Source organism: Thalassophryne amazonica, chromosome 16 (assembly GCF_902500255.1).
Source record: "Thalassophryne amazonica chromosome 16, fThaAma1.1, whole genome shotgun sequence".
In the NCBI taxonomy this organism is placed as follows: Eukaryota; Metazoa; Chordata; class Actinopteri; order Batrachoidiformes; family Batrachoididae; genus Thalassophryne; species Thalassophryne amazonica.
Genome location: NC_047118.1, coordinates 48,655,213 through 48,671,384, shown reverse-complemented (window position 1 = coordinate 48,671,384; position 16,172 = coordinate 48,655,213). Strand labels below are relative to the sequence as shown.

The 16,172-nt window shown below is 47.2% G+C and overlaps 1 long non-coding RNA gene across 1 annotated transcript; it reads right to left on the bottom strand.

The window, feature by feature from the left end:
• Positions 1 to 790: 790 nt before the first annotated feature.
• LOC117528364 lies at positions 791 to 14,940 on the bottom strand. Its single transcript, XR_004565746.1, has 3 exons — positions 14,756 to 14,940; positions 12,185 to 12,187; positions 791 to 805 (listed from the first exon to the last, which is right to left on the bottom strand). It is a non-coding gene; the product is annotated as an uncharacterized LOC117528364 (long non-coding RNA).
• Positions 14,941 to 16,172: the final 1,232 nt, after the last annotated feature.

The following is a 16,172-nucleotide window of genomic DNA, read 5'->3' as shown; positions in this document are numbered from 1 at the left end:
GGTCAGGTTGGATGAGAATGGGAGCTGTGGAGAAGCGATGTTTAAGCTGTTGGAAGGCATGATTTGTTGCGGGGGTCCAGAGGAATTGTGATTTACAGGAAGTGAGTTTGTTGATTAGTGCAGTGACTTGACTGAAGTTACGAATGAATCAACGGTAAAAGTTAGGAAATTCTAGAAATTGGTGGAGATGTTTGAGGTTGGTGGGTAAAAGCCAATCACTGGCTGCTTTGACTTTTCCTGGGTCTGGTTTGATCTGATTTTCCTAAAAAATGAACCAGAGGAACAGAACTGAGTTGTGGTGGAAGGCGGACTTTTCGACTTTAACAAAAAGGGGGTTTTCAAGGAGTTGTTGGAGTACTTGGTGGATTTGGAGGATGTGTTCAGTAGGGGTCTTAGAGAAAATGAGGATGTTGTCGAGGTAAATGGTTATATCATTTTATTAACAGATGACTGACACATTTTGTGTTTCTTTGCATTAACTTTGTCATTTTTGTCTATAAAACATGCAGAAATCTCAACTCCACAAACCGTAATGCAAATACACACTTCAGTACTCCACCATGGGAAACCACTAAAGTCGTACAAGTTCATTTTGTCTTCTGCATGTCTCAAGTGTCTCTATGTGCACATCTGCAGACATAGTTTTGAGGATAGATGTTGGTTATCGACTAGAATATCTTGTACTGTCCACCCCTTTAATCTGTCATTAAATTTCCTACAATTTACATGTATTCCACTATCGGTTCAACCTTTCTTGACTGTCCGTTAGACTGAAGTGTATTATCTGCTGATTATTATTATTATGCTTAATTAATCCCATAATTCTGTCGCTGCTCTTTTTCTGTAGATTTGCCTCCAAATTTAGCGTTCACTGTTTTAGAGCATGCACAACCTGCTGCCACATTTAGTGGAAATTATTCACCCATGTTCAACTGCTTACTCCAAACAAGGGTCACGGGTGGCTGGAGTCTATCCCAGCAGTCATAGGGCATGAGGTGTGCACAGAACCTGTCTCTTGCAGGGCCACATATAGACAAACAAACACTTTCACACCCTAACTACGTACAATTTAAAGTTTTCAGCAGAGGTGGGAGTACATGACTGTCAAGTCATTCTGAAGTCATGAATCAGCAAGTCCCAAGTCAAGTCTCAAATGGTAAATGGTAAATGGACTGCATTTATATAGCGCTTTTCCATCTGAATCAGATGCTCAAAGCGCTTTACAATTATGCCTCACATTCACCCCGATGTCAGGGTGCTGCCATACAAGGCGCTCACTACACACCGGAGCAATAGGGGATTAAAGGCCTTGCCCAAGGGCCCTTAGTGATTTTCCAGTCAGGTGGGGATTTGAACCCATGATCTTCTGGACTCAAGCCCAACACTTTAGCCACTAGACCATCACCTCCCCTAAAGTCTCAAGTCAGCTTGCAAACAATTGGTGGTCATTATGACTTGAGACTTGACTTGGGACTTGCTGATTCATGACTTGAGAGTGACTTGATGGTGACTTACTCCCACTTCTGGCTTCCAGTTCACCTAACCTGCATGTTTTTGGATGTGGGAGGAAGCCGGAGCACCCATAGAGAACCCACGTGAACATCTGGAGAACATGCAAACTCCACACAGACAGGCCACAGGTGGGAATCAATCCCATGACCTTCTTGCTGCGAGGCAACAGTGCTAACCACTAAGCCACTGTGCTGCCTGGTGGAAATCAGTGTTTCAGTAATTCAGTGTGACAGAGTGTTTGTGTGTGTGTGTGTCATAGACAGATTTGTGAGTCTTATTCCATAATGACTAACTCTTTTACAAGCTCACACCTGGCATAATGATGGACCAATCAATGTTTAGTATTTCCAGTGCTACCTGGACACGCCTCGGTGCTCTGACAGCCCGAGCGTTTGGAGCACGGAGATCAGCGGGTGCTATAAGGAGGGATGTGTGTTTTATGGACTCTGTGATGCAACATGTACTTGAATGAGAATTCAGAGATCTGGTGTTCTTTTATGATGACTCTACCCAAACCTGCTCCAGAACCTTTAGCAGCGCTGTAGCACCTGACTGATCCAAACCTCACCCACAAAGGAAGGCAGAAGAAGGCGGTGGGGGGGGGGCTGTATACCTTTTAACATTCTTTATCAGTCACTCATCAGAAAGCTTTGCTCTATTTTGTCTCCATAACTTTGAGATATTGGACACATTTGCACGTAGTACTGCCACTGTGACAGCTTACTAATGACAGAGTTTTCTCTCCCTCATTCTGGTGGAGCTGCACCATCGTTAGAATGTGTGTGAAGATGGTGCAAGCTGTTGTTTGATATGTACTCTACCCTGGATATTTTTAGCAGCAAGCAAATCACAAACGAGCAAATCATTAAAGTGTACGAATCAGAAAATGTACTTGAAGGCATGGTTTATCCACAAAAAAAGATATATCTGAAGCATTCTTGGTACATACTGAAGGAATCGCTATCCAAAAATCAACACATTTTATTTCTTACCCATGATGGCATATTTTTTTGCTCCTGTGCTGTCATGAAATCTCATTAACATGACTCTTCCCAGATGGCCCCACACACACACACACACACACACACACACACACACACACACACACACACACACACACACACACACACACACACACTATGATAAATGGTAAAATTGACTGCATTCATATAACATTCCTCCATCTGAATCAGAAGTGCAAAGAGCTTTGCAAAGTCTCGCACACACACACACACACACACACACACACACACACACACACACACACACACACACACACACACTGATGTACTTTTGGTGCCATGCAAGGTGCTCAGCTGCACATTGGGAGCAACTTCAGGATTAAGGACTTTTCCCAAGAGCCCTGAGTGATTGTTTTTGTAGTGATGAGGTTCAAATCCAAATCAGACTGGAAAATTGAATATGGGTTACTAAGTAACACGTTACTCTAATCTTGACAGTTTGTTTCAGTCACGAGTAATCTAACGCGTTAATCTTTCCAAATCAGCAATCAGGTTGCTTCTCCAAGTCACTCGTTACTATTATTTTTGTATTGTGGGTTGATTGCAGTAGCCTGTGGGCATGCGGTTCGACAGAGCTGCCCACTTTGCCCACTAAGCATTTGATGCTGCAAGCTTTTCATCTGTTTTCTGCAGCAGCTCCGAGTTGAAAAAACAGTTGTCGTCTCTCAAAGCGTGGTGACGGCAGCACACTTGCACTGAGCTTTACTAAGACATTTTTACACTTGTTTCCTTTAAAACTCTGTGCCACTCTGAGTGTCCTCGCTAAAAACAGGTGATCCCCACACATTAACAATTAATAAGGGGTTTTTCCATTCAAATGCACCTACAGTCTCTTTCTGGGGACGACATGAGGTAAAATCACTGGAAAAAAAACTTTGCTACATGTCAGTCTGGTCGTGCTTTTTCCATAAATACACGTTATCAATTCTTCCTGCTCAGACGGCAATCCATGGGCGAATCCAGTGGGAAAAGAGAGGGAGGGCACGGCTCCCCACAACACCCCTTGATTAAAGGTCTACTTTTGAAGACATTTTTTCATACTACTACTACTATTACTTATAATAATAATAATTTCAACAACTAAAATGTTGAGAAAGAATTTAAATGTTAGAAAAATGGTAGAAAGAGTTTAATAGTTACATTTACAAACAATGTAGGTTAGAAATTATACGTTTTCCATTACAGTGCTGTCAACAGTTAAATATGAGGTCAACATTGAAGTCAAGAAAGGGTGACTATAAGTGAGTATTGGTAAAACAGGTTATCATTTTCATGTTGAGGTGGCAGGAAGGTTGTTGTTGGCAGCTTCTGGAAGTAACTAATAAAGTAACTAGTAGTCTAACTTAGTCACTTTTAAAACTGAGTAATCAGTAAAGTAACTACGTTACTTTTTCAAGGAGTAATCAGTAATCAGTAGTTGGATTACCTTTTCAAAATAACTGTGCCAACATTGGTAGTGGTCTGTAATTTTGGACCTCACAGGTTTTTTTTTACCATGACCATGACAACGACCTTGACTTTGGATATTGAGATATGTGTTTTTAACGAAAATGTTGTGGTTTGCTGGAGCTGAGACTAAATACAACCCCAAATATGCAAAACAGCCAGGGCACAAAGGATGAGTGTACAAAAAATCCAAAGTGCTTTAATAATCCACACGGTGAGGAAAACAACATTCACATATGTTGAGGGGGGAAAACAACTAAAATACAAAGCCCATACTAAACACGGGACTGAGGGAAACCAACAGGTGTGACCGTGAGGTGATAATAAAAAGAACTGACAACAAGAAGTGAACAATCCAACACAGAAGGAGCAGGAGCAAAAACACATCTACAAACCCATTTCCAATGAAGTTGGGACGTTGTGTGAAATGTAAATAATATAATAATAAGAATACAATGATTTGCAAATCCTCTTCAACCTATATTCAGTTGAATACCCGACAAATACAAGATATTTAATGTTCAAACTGATAAACTTTATTGTTTTTGTGCAAATATTTGCTCATTTTGAAATGGATGCCTGCAACACGTTTCAAAAAAGCTGGGACAGTGGTATATTTACCACTGTGTTACATCACCTTTCCTTCTAAAAACACTCAATAAGCGTTTGGGAACTGAGGACACTAGTTGTTGAAGCTTTGTAGGTGGAATTCTTTCCCATTCTTGCTTGATGTACGACTTCAGTTGTTCAACAGTCTCTGTCATGGTATTTTGCGCTTCATAATGCACCGCACATTTTCAGTGGGCGACAAGTCTGGACTGCAGGCAGACCAGTCTAGTACCCACACTCTTTTACTACGAAGCCACGCTGTTGTAACACGTGCAGAATGTGGCTTGGCATTGTCTTGCTGAAATAAGCAGGGACGGCCCTGAAAAAGACGTTGCTTGGATGGCAGCATGTGTTGCTCCAAAACCTGGATGTACCTTTCAATATTGATGGTGCCATCACAGATGTGAAAGTTGCCCATACCATGGGTACTAACACCCCCCTCATACCATCACAGATGCTGGCTTTTGAACTTTGCGCTGGTAACAGTCTGGATGTTTTTTTTCCTCTTTTGTCTGGAGGACACCTCATCCATGATTTCCAAAAACAATTTAAAATGTGGACTCATCAGACCACAGCACACTTTTCCACTTCGCATCTATCCATTTCAAATGAGCTCAGGCCCAGAGAAGGCAGTGGCATTTCTGGATGTTGTTGATGTATGGCTTTCACTTTGCATGGTAGAGTTTTAACTTACACTTGTAGATGTAGCGAGGAACTGTGTTAACTGACAATGGTTTTCTGAAGTGTTCCTGAGCCCACGTGGTAAGATCCTTTACACATTGATGTCGGTTTTTAATGCAGTGCCACCTGAGGGATCGAAGGTCACAGGCATTCAGTGTTGCTTTTCGGCCTTGTCACTTACGTGTAGAAAGTTCTCCAGATTCTCTGAATCTTCTGATTATAGTATGGACTGTAGATGATGGAATCCCTAAATTCCTTGCTACTGAACATTGAGAAACATTGTTCTTAAACTACTGGACTATTTTTTCATGCAGTTGTTCACAAAGTGTTGATCCTCACCCATCTTTGCTTGTGAACGGCTGAAACATTTGGGGATGCTTCTTTTGTACTCAATCATGACACTCATAATTAGTGTCCCCAGTTCCCAAATGCTTATTGAGTGTTGTTAGAAGGAAAGGTGATGTAACACAGTGGTAAACATACCACTGTCCCAACTTTTTTGAAACGTGTTGCAGGCATCCATTTCAAAATGAGCAAATATTTTCACAAAAACAATAAAGTTGTTGTGTGGGCCGCCCGAAGAGGAGGTACTGCTGGCCCAACGCCAGAGGGCGCCCTGCCTGAAGGCGGGCTTCAGGCACCAGAGGGCGCAGTCGCTGCCAGGAACTGGAATTGACAGCTGTCACTCATCACCTTCATCACACCTCACCCATAAAGGCCGGGAGAAGACACCACATCTCCTCCGAGAAATCGTCTAAACCATTCAGGTAGACACTCAGCCGTAATTATTGACTCAGCTAAGTTAAGTTGTGACATCTTTCACATCTGAGCTGGTAGCTATTGTACCTTTTGAGTTTGCAGCTTCTCCACTGACTGCCGAGTTGGAGGGAGTGGTAAGAGTTGGCGTTCTCCACTCTTCACTCTTACACTTGTTTAGTGGAGTCTGCACGGATAACCGGAGGAAGTAGTGAGATAAGGAGGTGGAGTTTTCTCCCTCCACCAGGAATAATCTGCTGACTGTTTTACTGGGTGTGTGCACACACACCCACTCTTGACTGTTTGTGTTTCCTGCCAGCAGTACCCGATCTGACAGCTGGAGACGGTGGCCACCTGGGGACTCAGGACTTGGCGGCTCCGGGGTGTTCCAGATCCGTTGGCGGTGGAAATCGTGTGGGTCCCGACTCTTCTCTGGACGGGCGTCTCCTATCCTCGAGCCTGCCTATACGACACCAACTTTATAATTGACCGTAGTATTGAATTGTATCTGTATCCGTTGTGCACATTTCACAACATTAAATTGTTACTTCGTATTGCCATTGACCATTCAACAGGATTTCTCAGCCAACGTCATGGATCCCGAGGGGCGTCAACCATCAGGTGAACAACCAATGGAAACACAAGGTGTACAGGGGCCAGCAGGAGGCGTATTAGGTGAGCTACAGCAAATCTTAACCGCCTTCACTGCTCGGTTGGACTTGGTAAACGAGCAGAACGTTATACTCAATCGGAGGATGGAGGCTCTCACCGCTCAGGTGGAAGCGCACGCGCAGGGCGCTGCTGCAGCACCTCCTCCTGCTGCCCGATTGCCAGATACAGATATTCCAGTGGTTGTTCAATGAACCCCCCCCCCCCCCCCCCCGTCCCCTGAAGCATACATAAGCCCCCCGGAGCCATACGGGGGTTTTGTCGAGACATGCACGGACTTTTTAATGCAGTGTTCGCTCGTCTTTTCACAGTGTCCTGTTATGTACGCGTCTGATGCTAGCAGGGTGGCTTATGTGATAAACCTGCTTCGAGGACAGGCACGCGCCTGGGCTACGGCGCTCTGGGAGCAGAATTCATGGCTCCTAACAACATATACTGGGTTTGTGCGGGAATTCAAACAAGTGTTTGATCACCCCAATAGAGGCGAGACCGCTTCAAACGTGCTGCTGTCGATGAGACAGGAGCATCGGAGTGCAGCCGAATATGCAGTCGACTTCCGCATCGCGGCTGCGAGGTCCGGCTGGAATAATGTTGCACTCCGCGCCGCCTTCGTAAATGGACTGTCTCCAGTCCTGAAGGAGCATCTGCTGGCGAAGGATGAACCGCAGTATTTCGATGGGCTTGTCGATCTGGTTATACAGTTAGACAACCGATTGGAGGAACATCGTCGGGAGCGAGGCGAAGGGCGTGGCCGGGCACGAGTCGTCCCTCTCTCTCCCGGGTCCGAAAGGGTGCCGCCGTTCCCCCGCTCCACTGCCAGAGAGCTCCGTGTGGCAACAGCTCCCCCTGCTGATGAAGCTATGGACACGAGCAGGGCTAAAGTAAAATCAGAGAATAGACAACGGAGGTTGGCCTGCGGGGAATGCTTTTTCTGTGGCTCGAGTGAGCACATACAGAAGAATTGCCCCAAGCGGTTAAACTACAACGCCGCCCTTAGAGACTGGGCTAAGAGTGGGCCATAACAATCACGAGGGGAAATCCCAAAAATCTGCATGCAGTGACAATCCTGAGTGGGGATCTCACCCTTCACGCCCCAGCACTGGTGGACTCGGGGTCGGAGGGGAATCTGCTAGATAGCAGATGGGCAAGGGAGGTTGGGCTCCCTCTAGTGGCCTTACCGTCACTTTTGTAGGTACGGGCACTAGATGGCACCCTTCTCCCATTAATCACACACCAGACACAGCCAGTGACATTGGTCGTGTCTGGGAATCACAGGGAGGAGATTGTGTTTTTTGTAACACCGTCTACCTCCCGGGTGATTTTGGGTTATCCATGGATGTTAAAGCACAATCCCCGGATTGATTAGCCATCTGCGGTTGTAACGCAGTGGAGCGAAACATGCCACCGGGAGTGTTTAGGATCCTCGGTTCCACCCGGTGTAATAGCTAAGGAGGAGGTTCAAGTACCCCCAATCTCGCGGCAGTGCCAGCTGAGTACCATGATCTTGCTGACGTCTTCAGCAAGGATCTGGCGCTCACGCTGTCCCCGCACCGTCCGTATGATTGTGCCATTGATTTGGTACCGGGCGCTGAGTACCCGTCCAGCAGGTTGTACAACCTCTCACGTCCGGAACGCAAATCAATGGAGACCTACATCCGGGACTCCCTAGCTGCCGGGTTGATCCGGAATTCCACATCCCCGATGGGGGCTGGTTTCTTTTTTGTGGGCAAGAAGGACGGCGGACTTCGTCCATGCATTGATTACAGAGGGCTGAACGAGATCACGGTTCGCAACCGATACCCGTTACCTCTGCTGGATTCAGTGTTCATGCCCCTGCATGGAGCCCAAATCTTCACAAAGTTGGATCTTAGAAATGCGTATCACCTGGTTCTGATCCAGAAGGGAGACGAGTGGAAGACGGCATTTAACACCCCCTTAGGTCATTTTGAGTACCTGGTCATGCCGTTCGGCCTCACCAATGCGCCCGCGACGTTCCAAGCTTTGGTTAATGACATCTTGCGGGACTTCCTGCATCGGTTCGTCTTCGTATATCTTGACGATATTCTCATCTTCTCCCCGGATCCTGAGACCCATGTTAAGCATGTACGTCAGGTCCTGCAGCGGTTGTTGGAGAACCGGCTGTTCGTGAAGGGCGAGAAGTGTGAATTCCGCCGCACTTCTTTGTCCTTCCTGGGGTTCATTATCTCCTCCAACTCCGTCGCCCCTGATCCGGCCAAGGTTGCGGCGGTGAGAGATTGGCCCCAACCAACAAGCTGTAGGAAACTGCAACAGTTCCTCGGTTTTGCAAATTTCTATCGGAGGTTCATTAAGGGCTACAGTCAGGTTGTTAGCCCCCTGACAGCCCTGACCTCCACTAAAGTCCCTTTCACCTGGTCGGATCGGTGCGAAGCCGCGTTTAAGGAGTTAAAACGTCGCTTCTCGACTGCACCAGTTCTGGTGCAGCCTGACCCTGATCGCCAGTTTATTGTCGAAGTGGATGCCTCTGACTCAGGGATAGGAGCTGTGCTGTCCCAGAGTGGGGAGTCCGATAAGGTTCTCCATCCTTGTGCCTACTATTCCCGCAGGTTAACCCCGGCTGAAAGGACCTATGACGTCGGCAATCGGGAACTTCTGGCAGTGGAGACACCTTCTGGAGGGAGCCACGGTCCCCTTCACGGTTTTCACGGACCATTGGAACCTGGAATACATCCGGACCGCTAAGCGTCTGAACCCCAGGCAAGCCCGTTGGTCACTGTTCTTCGGTCAGTTTGACTTCCAGATCATGTATCGCCCCGGGACCAAGAACCAACGGTCCGATGCACTGTCTCGGGTGCATGAAGAGGAGGTCAAGCCAGAGCTGTCGGATCCACCGGACACCATCATCCCCGAGTCCACTGTCGTCGCAACCCTCACCTGGGACGTGGAGAAGACCATCCGGGAAGCCCTGACACGACACCTGGACTCCGGAGATGGACCTAAAAACAGGCTATACGTCCCACCAGAGGCCAGGGCTGCGATCTTGGACTTCTGTCATGGTTCCAAACTCTCCTGCCACCCAGGGGTGCAAAGAACCGTGGCAGTGGTCCGGCAGCGCTTCTGGTGGGCGTCACTGGAAACCGACGTCCGGGAGTACATCCAGGCCTGCACCACCTGCGCCAGGGGCAAGGCTGAACATAGAAAGGCCCAAGGACTCCTCCATCCGCTGCCAGTACCTCATCGCCCCTGGTCCCACATAGGCCTGGACTTCGTCACGGGTCTCCCTGCGTCCCAGGGAATGACAACCATCCTGACGATAGTGGACTGGTTCTCCAAGGCGGCCCACTTCGTGGCCCTCCCGAAGCTCCCGACGGCCCAGGAGACTGCAGACCTCCTGGTCCACCACGTCGTGCGTCTGCATGGTATCCCCACGAACATAGTCTCGGATCGTGGTCCCCAGTTCTCCTTGCAAGTCTGGAGGAGTTTCTGTAGGGAACTGGGGTCCACCATGAGCCTCTCGTCCGGGTACCACCCTCAGACCAATGGACAGGCAGAGCGGGCAAATCAAGATCTGGAGCAGGCCCTGCGGTGTGTAACTGCCGCGTACCCGACGGCTTGGAGTCAACATCTGGCCTGGATCGAGTACGCTCATAATAGTCAGATCTCCTCGGCTACCGGCCTCTCCCCCTTTGAGGCATGTTTGGGGTATCAGCCCCCATTGTTCCCAGCCATAGAGGGAGAGGTCGAGGTCCCCTCGGTCCATGCCCACCTCAGGATGTGCCGTCGGGTGTGGCGCACAGCCCGCTCTGCCCTGCTGAAAGCCTGGACGAGGGCTAAGGACCATGCAGACCGCCGGCGTACCCTGGCTCCTGCATACCAGCCCGGGCAGGAGGTATGGCTGTCAACCAAGGACATCCCTCTACAGGTCAAGTCACAAAAACTGAAGGACAGATACATTGGACCGTTCACAATCACCAAAGTCCTCAGTCCGGCCGCAGTGAAGCTGAGGCTGCCAGCTTCACTGCGGATATATCCAGTCTTCCACGTGTCCCGGATCAAGCCTTGTCACTCCTCCACCCTCTGCACTCCCAGACCAGCGCCGCCTCCTGCCCGTATCATCAATGGAGAGCCTGCGTGGACCGTCCGCAGGCTCCTGGATGTTTGTCGACGGGGCCAGGGATTCCAATATCTGGTGGACTGGGAGGGGTACGGACCCGAGGAACGCTCCTGGGTAAAGCGGAGCTTCATCCTGGACCCGGCCCTCCTGGCCGACTTCTACGACCGTCACCCCGACAAGCCGGGTCAGGCGCCAGCAGGCACCCGTTGAGGGGGGGGTCCTGTTCTGTGGGCCGCCCGAAGAGGAGGTACTGCTGGCCCAACGCCAGAGGGCGCCCTGCCTGAAGGCGGGCTTCAGGCACCAGAGGGCGCAGTCGCCGCCAGGAACTGGAATTGACAGCTGTCACTCATCACCTTCATCACACCTCACCCATAAAGGCCGGGAGAAGACACCACATCTCCTCCGAGAAATCGTCTAAACCATTCAGGTAGACACTCAGCCGTAATTATTGACTCAGCTAAGTTAAGTTGTGACGTCTTTCACATCTGAGCTGGTAGCTATTGTACCTTTTGAGTTTGCAGCTTCTCCACTGACTGCCGAGTTGGAGGGAGTGGTAAGAGTTGGCGTTCTCCACTCTTCACTCTTACACTTGTTTAGTGGAGTCTGCACGGATAAGCGGAGGAAGTAGTGAGATAAGGAGGTGGTGTTTTCTCCCTCCACCAGGAATAATCTGCTGACTGTTTTACTGGGTGTGTGCACACACACCCACTCTTGACTGTTTGTGTTTCCTGCCAGCAGTACCCGATCTGACAGCTGGAGACGGTGGCCACCTGGGGACTCAGGACTTGGCGGCTCCGGGGTGTTCCAGATCCGTTGGCGGTGGAAATCGTGTGGGTCCCGACTCTTCTCTGGACGGGCGTCTCCTATCCTCGAGCCTGCCCACACGACACCAACTTTATAATTGACCATAGTATTGAATTGTATCTGTATCCGTTGTGCACATTTCACAACATTAAATTGTTACTTCGTATTTCCATTGACCATTCATTTACGCCCCCTGTTGTGGGTCCGTGTCATCACACTTTTCACAACAAAAGTTTATCAGTTTGAACATTAAATATCTTGTCTTTGTGGTGTATTCAATTGAATATAGGTTGAAGACGATTTGTAAATCATTGTATTCTGTTTTATTTACATTTCACACAATGTTTGTCAGGCTTACTGAAACGACGTGGTTGGACACAAATGCAGGATTCAGATGTCAGTATAACAGGGTTTAATGAAAGTTCAGGCAGGGTTCAGTCTACAGGTATGCAGACCAAAATAAGCAGCAGAATCCGAAGCATTAGGCAGAGACAATGTCAAAAACAGGCAGGCAGGTCAAAAACACGGGTAGTGAAAAACAGGACAGAAATGCTCAGAAGAATAAGTACTCAAAAGTGGCTCAAGGCTCAACAATCTCACAACCAGACAGGGTGACAGGTGTGACTAAAATAGAGGAAGTGATTAGCAGGAAACCCAGGACAGGTGTGTGTGGAAGGATCTGGAAACACCCAACACTAAGCAGAAGACAGAGCAGAAAGATCCCTCCATCAAGCATGACAATGACAAAGAATGGCAGCAACAAAATAAAGAAACAAAAAGACACAACATACAAACCCCAATCATGATAATGTCCCAGCTTCATTGGAATTGGGGTTGTACTAAATAAGGAACCAAAATGTAAGGGCCCCTTCACACGTAGTGCAAAGTTTTGTCGAAGTGCGCATGAAGCAGGAATTGTATGCAAAACATGTAAAATCGTAGCTCCCTCGTACACCTGTTGCTACAGCTATTTGTGCACACCAGCGGCTGAAAGACAGAGTGTGCGCTGTGCAAACCCATCGATCCCTCTTGCAGCAGGTGTCGGCCAAATTCCACCTGACACCTGGCACTTAGAAAATGTGTGGTCATTCACACTCTTGGCACGACAACAGTCTGCAGACAACCATTGTTGTGTTGGCAGTGAAATTTGTGTAAGTTCCCTACGACTGTGGAGTTGCTGAGATGTGGCCCAGAGTGTCGGCTCCCCCCACGTGTGCACGTGTCGTGCACTCCCCCGCTACCCCCAACACATGCATGCGTGTGGTTCGCGCATGCCCCTGCAGGCAAAGCGCATCTCATCTGATTACAGAGTGACACCTTGGTCTGTGCACTGAACGGACGGGGGCATGGCAGCTGTTGACATCTCTGGTCCTGGACATCAGAGCTGCAGAACACAAACCGTGTTTTGACAGACACTCGGGTGTGTGCGCTTGCTGTACTCACATCGAAAAACATAAAAACATATATTGCTTCTGTGACGAGCTGGAGAGCGTGCACATTGACAGGCTGTTCCAGCTAGACTGGACCGTCAGTTTATGTGGACATGCAGCAGGCGATCTAAACGTCACGTCTGTCTGACAGGACAGTGAGTGGCGCACCGCAGGACCATATGACAAGCCAACAGTACAACAAATACACCACTTTCAGTCACATATCAGCAGAAATATGACGTACCAAACGCCGTTTGGTCAGTTATCACAGCATTTTTCTTTTTTTAGAAAATACATTTGTCTGCTTATTGATTTTAGCCATTTCACGCTGCTGTTACAGGACAGTGATTGTGGCGCAGTGGTAGAGTTTCCATCTGGTAATCAGTGTATGTGTGTTCCAATCCAGTGAGTGGTGTTTTTTGTTTTAAACCAGGTTTATTTAACCACGGGGTTCTGTATTGCCTCCCCTTTTATGTATTATTTATATCAACCCAGTGATATTTACTAATTATACAGCTGGTTTTTATTTTATTTTCCTCCAAATCAGCGGCGCGATGTGGTGCAGCTCGTCCCATGGAACACAGCTGCAGCTGCATAACAACATGCTTGAAAGACATCGTCGCTTGCACGAGCCGTTGCGTTGGCGTCGTGCACGTCTGCACATCGGTGCGTTGTTTTGTGGTGTGCTCATATGAGCTCTACCGCCGTGAGTCGCCCTGGAGTTGTTCGCAAATCGACCAAACTTGCATTATGTGTGAAGGGGCCCTAACAGTTGTCATTCGACTCACAAGAGACAAACAAAACAGGAATGACTATCAAGACTAACTAATGACTAACAGGTGTGCAGGAAAAAACCGGAAGGAGGAACTAACAGGTGCACGTGAAAAAACAGAAAAAGAGAATGACTAAACAGAGAAATAATCCGGGATCATGACATATAACAGCAAATTGTGAATAGAACCTAACTAATAAAGACCCAAATTGCAGGCCAAAAGAAAACCAACACAAAAAAATAACAGACAAGCACAGATATGAACACAGTAAAAATGACCCACAAAGAACATACATGAAAAACAAAACCAAATATATAATCAACCTAGAATATGACAGAACCAACAAGAAACTACGAATAAACAGGGGAACACACCAAGCCTGGACACACCGGGGAGCGAACGTAAAACAAGGGTCGACATGAGCAGACATCGCACACGCAACAAAGGGGATGGGTGGCGGTAACATACATGAACATATGCATATGCTAGAGACAAGGTGACAGGTGCACATGCAGACAGTGTGTACACGAACACACACACACATACGGGACCACAAGAATGACACACCCACACCTGGGACTCACACTGGCACCCGGGAGGCAGACACACATTCACACATCCACCTCACTGACAGGAGGGATACACTCACACACATACACAAGCAGACAACACAGGATGGCAGGCGAACACACAGGACTTCAGGGGGCAGACTCACGGAGGACAGACATGACAAAAACACCAATAAAACCCCATGAACAGATGACCCCAGACCAGAAAAGAGGTTGTACTGTATCTTGTTAATGTGACTCCTCCAAGTTTGCTCAGGATATGAGAATGATACAGGTGTCAAAGGGCAGGGGAAGGTCTGTAGCTTTGCATTTGACCTTTTGTTTTGACCTTGGCCTTCAGATAACTTTAATTCAAGACATTGAAATAGTTTCTTTTATGTGATGCCTGAACAGATCCTTGTCATTTGATTGGTGGATTGTATGTCACATGACATTCATAATTTGTCCCATTGTATGAGTGACATCATTACTGTGCATTTTTGTAGTATGGGCTGTGCATTTTTCTCCCATCCTTTTTGCTCTATTGCACACCTCCATTAGCTTTTTGTAAAAATGCTTTCATGATGCAAGAAAGCTAAATCCTGATATCTTTAATGTCCATAGAAGCTCTTTTTTGCTCAATTGAGGAAAGCAGACATGTTTTTCCCACACACCGTTGAGCTTCTCAGCAGCTCTCGCTGTGCTCAGCGGTGTGTCGGATTGTCTTCTGACAAGGATGAACCAGTGCTCTGACATGGAACCTTGTCTGCCCCCCTGCTATTGGCTTCATGCCACTACAAGAAACTCCTTTTTAATTTGAGGCCAAATTTTAAATGAAGCAGATCTGTTTAGGTGTCATATAAAACAAATGAATGTTTTCCACTCTTGCATGTTGCGAATGCAAATATTAGTGCCAATGCATTCATAAAAATTTTTATTTGTTTACTATCTAAAAATGACCTAAACTATCAATACTAAACCAAAACTAAAATCATTACTGGGAGGAAATATTTTGGAATATTTGTATTTTTCTGCACTCAAATTAGTGACTTGTTTCTCTTGGTCTGGATGTTGTGCTCTACTTGGTACAATACGTGTTTTTTGGTCTGTTTTTCTCTGGCACATTTCCCTCTGAGGCAGATGTTTTACAGGTTGGAGCCTTGTCATGGACCATTTTCTTCAACTTCCACCAAAGATTTTCAATTGGATTAAGATCCGGACTATTTGCAGGCCATGACATTGACCCTATGTGTCTTTTTGCAAGGAATGTTTTCACAGTTTTTGCTCAATGGCAAGATGCATTATCATCTTGAAAAATGATTTCACTGTTTCTTTCTCTTTTTGCTCTGTATGCACCACTCTGCATTTAATCATTAGTGATCGATCTCTGCTCCCCTCCACAGCATGTCTTTTTCCTGGTTCTCTCCCTCAGCCCCAACCAGTCCCAGCAGAAGACTGCCCCTCCCTGAGCCTGGTTCTGCTGGAGGTTTCTTCCTGTTAAAAGGGAGTTTTTCCTTCCCACTGTAGCCAAGTGCTTGCTCACAGGGGGTCGTTTTGGCCGTCAGGGTTTTACATAATTATTGTATGGCCTTGCCTTACAATATAAAGCGCCTTGGGGCAACTGTTTGTTGTGATTTGGCGCTATATAAAAAAATTGATTGATTGATTGATTGATCATCCCCAAACATCCTTTCAATTGATAGGATAAGAAAAGTGTCCAAAATATCAACGTAAACTGGTGCATTTATTGATGATGTAATGACAGCCATCTCCCCAGTGCCTTTACCTGACATGCAGCCCCATATCATCAATGACTGTGGAAATTTACA